The sequence below is a fragment of the Vombatus ursinus genome, unplaced genomic scaffold (genome assembly GCF_900497805.2).
Source record: "Vombatus ursinus unplaced genomic scaffold, bare-nosed wombat genome assembly UNPS02014852.1, whole genome shotgun sequence".
Classification (NCBI taxonomy): Eukaryota; Metazoa; Chordata; class Mammalia; order Diprotodontia; family Vombatidae; genus Vombatus; species Vombatus ursinus.
The window spans coordinates 9,197,566-9,203,095 of record NW_020954630.1 but is presented as its reverse complement, the minus strand read 5'-3'; positions in this window follow the sequence as shown (position 1 = coordinate 9,203,095).

The following is a 5,530-nucleotide window of genomic DNA, read 5'->3' as shown; positions in this document are numbered from 1 at the left end:
GGAGAAAGAGCTGACAATGACACCAAGGTTGTACGCCTGGGTGTCTGCAAGGATGGCTGTGCCCTTGACAATAACAGAAAAGTTGGGGAGAAAGGAGGATTTAGGGGGAGGGGAAAGACAATGAGTTCTGTTTTGGATAGCTTGAGATGCCTGAAACTAGGCAGCTAGGTGGCCCAGTGGATAGGCCTGTAGTCAGAAAGATCTGAGTTTACTTACTAGTTGTGTGACTCTGGGCAAGTCACTTAACCTCTGTCTGCCTCATTTTCCTCAACTACAAAATTGGGATAATAATAGCACCTGTTCTGCAAAGTTGTCATGGAGATCAAATGAGATAGTACTTACAAAAAAAGAACTTAGTACAGTGCCTGGCACATAGTAGGCACTGAATAAATGCTTGTTCCCTTCCCTTTTCCTTTCCCCTTCCTTTTTTTTTCAGGGCGGGGTGCTAGGCAATGGGGTTAAATGACTTGCCCAGGGTCACACAGCTAATAAGTATCAAGTGTCTGAGGCAGGATTTGAACTCAGGTCCTCCTGACTCTAGAGCCGGTGCTATATCCACTGTGCCGCCTAGCTGCCCCCCTTTATTCCTTCCCTACAGAACATTTGGAGCTCAGGAGATAGATAAGAGATATACACATATGTGTGTGTGTGTGTGTGTGTGTGTGTAGATGGATATATATATGTGTGTATACATATATATGTATGGAGGGATATATGGAAATATACACATATCTATGGAGAGACAGAAAGAAAAATGAATCATCTGAATTTTGACAATGCTACAACATTAAAATTTCTCAAATCAAAAATCTTTTGGGATCATCATGGCTCTTACTACACTCACGTAAATTCGTCATATTCCATTCATTGAAATATATTGAAGCTATTCAATTGCATTTTACCTTTTTCCCCCTAACATGAATAAGGCATTAGAATAGCCAGATGTCTGATCAGATTCAAATCGAGACATACATTTTTTGACATGGCCAGTGTGGAAATTTATTTTGCTTGACTATACATATGTGATTTAAAGGTTTGGTTTTGTTATCCAGTGGGAAAGGGAGCTGGGAGGGAAAAAAAAAATAAATGTTTGTTAACTGAAAAAGAAAATTTTTAAAAATAGTCTAATACAAGAATGACAGACTCCTTAGGAGTGCCCTTGCTATCAATACTCATTCTTCATGTAGCACAAATTGAGAAATCAAAGGGACCTTCATGGTCATCTCATCCAATGTCTTCATTTTATAGTTAAGAACATGAAAGCCCAAATGGTAAAATGATTTACCTGAGGTCATAGAGGTAGTCAGGAGCAGAGCCAAGATGTGAACCCAAGGTCTTTGGACTCCAAATCCACTTATCACTGTACCAAGCTACCTCCCAAGATTATTGGTAAGGTTGCAAATTATCGCATTGAGGAGAGTAAAAGGGTTATATTTTTTAAGTTAGGGTTATTTCCACTCACTTGTTGGCTTTCATCATCTCCAGCAAGAAGACAGATTTCAGTTCAACTCAATAAAATATTATTGAGATATTAAGTACCTAGTGCACAAAACACTAGACAAACTCCAGAGCAGATACAAAAGTTGAATAAAACTCCTCGTGAAGCATGGGATCTGGATTTGACTATCATTATAATTGTGAACTTGACCTTTAGTTTCTCTAAAAGACCTTAGCCTGTGTCTCAACTCCTTCTGATAACGAAGACTTTTAAGACTAATTCAACTCAGCAAACATCTATTGAACACCTACTCTGTGCTGTGCTTTGAGACGTATACAAAGTTGAAGACCTAAGTACGAATTAAGCAAAGCCTGGAAGAACTAGGTACCTCATGACAACCATAATAAATGGAGTAGAGGGAGGAGTAGGTTAGAATCCCTCTCCGTGGAGCCACTTCTCAAGGAGCTAAGCATTTGCACTTTGACTCTATGGGGTGGGACTGCAATCCAACACTCCTCTCATATAAACGAAAACACTGAAAAGCAGTTTAATACTGACAAGTTTTGATGACCCATTTTGGTCCCAGAAAACTGATCATCAAACGCATTTCCCTTTACTCATTAGAGAGGTGGGGGATCACCAATGTGGAATGTGTTATACATTGTAAGAGATCATTGTTGAGTTAGTTTGGTTGATTTTGCTGTGGTCGTGGTGGTAGTAGTGGTGGTATTACAAGGGAAGGTTCAACAAAAGGGTCATGGTTGGGGGGGAATTACTTGGTATACAAATCAAATTATTATTACTACTCTAATCAAATTTAAAGGTACATAGTTTTTCTAGGTGCATGTCTCTTTAACCCACTGTATCAGTTCCTCGTGCACTAAAACAGGAAGTGTTTCCCTGCTAATAGCTATGGAGAGAGAAAAAGGCAAAGAAAAGCAAAGCAGCAAGTTATCACCCAGATGCCCCTCTCCAAACTAGTCTGTCACAGTTTGTCTAATGTGAGTAACATTAACACGTTGAAATAGAAACTGTTTCTATGTCATCAGAATCAAATATAGAAAGGAGAGCAGATTCTCAGTTTGGGGAAATTTCTGAATTTGTTGGTAATAGTTTTCCTCATTAGTCACCCCAGATGGTATGTGACAAAGGAAAAACATACCTCATTTCCAACGTTGCATTATTCAGTATTGATTGCCCTGAAGGTCACCCCAGTTCACTTTGATCATTTGTTTCAAGGGAGCTGTGTGTATTTTTTTTAACTTTAGCTTCCAATACTTTCCACTTTATCTAATGTACTTCACAATTTACAAATGTTGTTTAGAACCCAAGGAACAAGTGACAGGTATTAAAACCCATGTATGTACCTCCAACAATGCTATTAATTTTAATTGAATATTCAATCAGTCTGTGGGAATACTTTAGAGTTTAAATTCTGTTCTTTTTTGTGGCAGCTTTAATGCATTGATATTCATATCAAATTAGGAACTTTTAAGTTGTTAATCTGTATCACCTAAAACTGATAATAAAAATATATCTATATATTTCAGAGCAATTACAGTTTCAGTCAAGAGAACTCATTTTATGAAATACCTGCTTGCCAAAGACTACAATTTACTTTTTACAGTTCCATTTAATGATCTGACATTTGAGACATTTCCTAATTAATTCAAATTCTGTCTAAACCAGCTGTGATAAATATAACCTGTACAGAGAGGATTATAATGTCACTTCTGGCAAATCTGGAGAGTGGGCAAGGATGAGAGTTACATAGAAGGAAATTCATATCAACCCAATGATTAGTATAAGGACAGGTCTTGCCATTCTGACCTGGTTCGCTTTTATAAAGATTGTATAGGAAAATAAAATACCAAAACTCCTCAGGCAGTCTCTTAATTTGAAATGAATTCTGTTGCACAGTGATAGATGCTCCATGTATCAGAGACTGATAAAAGTTACTGTATCCAGCAAATCAAACTCTCTCTTTCATATTCTCCCAAGGTGCTTGGTTGGTATATCTAAGCAATCTTCAATGCCGCAAGATCTTAAAGGAATGGGACTTTCGAAAGAGTATCAGAAAAAGAGGGAGGACAGACTTCATTCTAGGCTAAGCATATTTCATTTATTTGTTTGCTTGATTGTTTGTTTGTTCGTTTGTCATGTACTTCTACCCAGATGTTGGGAGAAGCCATCATCATTCTAGACTTTCTGATATCAAAAAGAGTCAAGATAATATAGATGTCAGGTTTGAAGAGGGGGTTGACTCAGAGTGTGAATATTGTGAATTTTTTTTATTCTCCCCCTGTGAATCATGTTTGGTTGAGGATTTTCTTTTTGTTGTTGTTTTTTTTTATAACCACACAAAAGGCTAGGCATTTAAATTTGAAGAAGGAGACAAGCCTTCAAAATGTGAAATCCCATTGGTGCCATCACACACGGCACCTTCCAGCTTCAGACAATAAATCCTTGAAATATAAGATTGAAGTTAACAAAAGGGCCACATAAAACTAGGGTCTCCAATTGAAATGAATGCCATTTTCACAGGGGTGACTTTTTCCCCCTCTTTATTTGTAGGAAAGAGGGAGGCTCCTAGGATAGGCCCCAATGTTTAAAAAATTCATACATTGCTGGGTTTTGTTTTTTAGTCCTTTTGTGGGAATGGGGTAAGGGAGAGGCATTGTTATTACTGTCTCCTTCAAATTCTACCACATTTTTTAAAAAAAGTTTCATCCATATCTACAGATTTTTAGCTTTAGTTCAATAACAGTAAACACAGAGGTGACAGATGAGTTTTTTGGTGCTAGATACCACACACTCCATTGCTACAGACATGTCAAAAGTGAAAGACTGTAACCTTACCCCTCATGTTTTTTATGAGAAAACTAAAAATCCTTGGAAAGAAAATCAGTCTCAGGAGCTGTCCACCTCAGCATTATTAACTAGTACATTAAAGAACTTTATTAAGACATTACTAATGGCTAAAAGGCCAGATTAAGGAAATAGTCATGTGTTTCCACCAGTGATACCAGTAAACAAGTTGAAGACTGATTTTGAAATGCATGAACATGAAATTTCTTTCCTTCTGTCTAAAGCATCTAGAATAATCTGCCTTCCTAACTGCTTGGTGATAGGATTTAGACAGGCTTGACATTTTCTTCCTATTATTCCCTCTTATTTTGGAGGGGGGAGAAGAGGGAAAGGGTTATTGAATTATTTTAGCTGAAAGGTTCTGGAGATGATGGCCATGAATATTACTTTCTCCATTTGTCCAGGAAAGCACAAATCATAATTTTTAAGGTAGAATTTAGCTAGATTTTATGTGCATGGGGCTCCCTGCACCTGAGTAAGTAGCCGGGGGTGGGGGGTAATGAGGATTTTATGTTATCCTAGAAGGTAAGACAATCTGGGGAGTTGATTTTGATGGCTTTAATTTTTTTCATTTTTAATTTTAAAATCCATTTATTTATTTACAGATTTTGAGCACAGCTCTATATTATCTTGATCATTAATTATATTTCTGTAAATCCTTTGATGGGTTTTTCATTAGATTATGGAATTGGGAGGCAAATGTGAGACAAACAAAACTCCTCCTTCTGCTAGATCTCTCACTATCCATGGTGAAAGAAATTCCTTTTCTTATTCTACCAAAGAGAAGATACCTACCATCTCCCCCTACTCCCTCTAATTCATTTTGTTCCCAATTAACTTAAACACTGTCAAAGTAAAGCTGACTAATTTGCTCCATCTTTGTGTGTGTGTGTGTGTGTGTGTGTGTGTGAGAGAGAGAGACAGAGAGAGAGAGAGACAGAGAGAGACAGAGAGACAGAGACAGAGACAGAGAGAGAGAGACAGAGAGAGAATGTTTTCCTGTGGGTGTGGATAGCTCTAGCACTGTCCTGTTTCTTTTATGGAGGTGCCCTCCAGTGGCATCTGAAAAAAACTGCAGTGTGAAAATTTTAGGAAACAATAATTTTTTTTAATTCCTACTTTTAATCATATTTTCTGACTAATATGAGGGCATTCGCTATGAACGTATTGTATCTATACACACACACACACACACACACACACACACACACACACACACACACA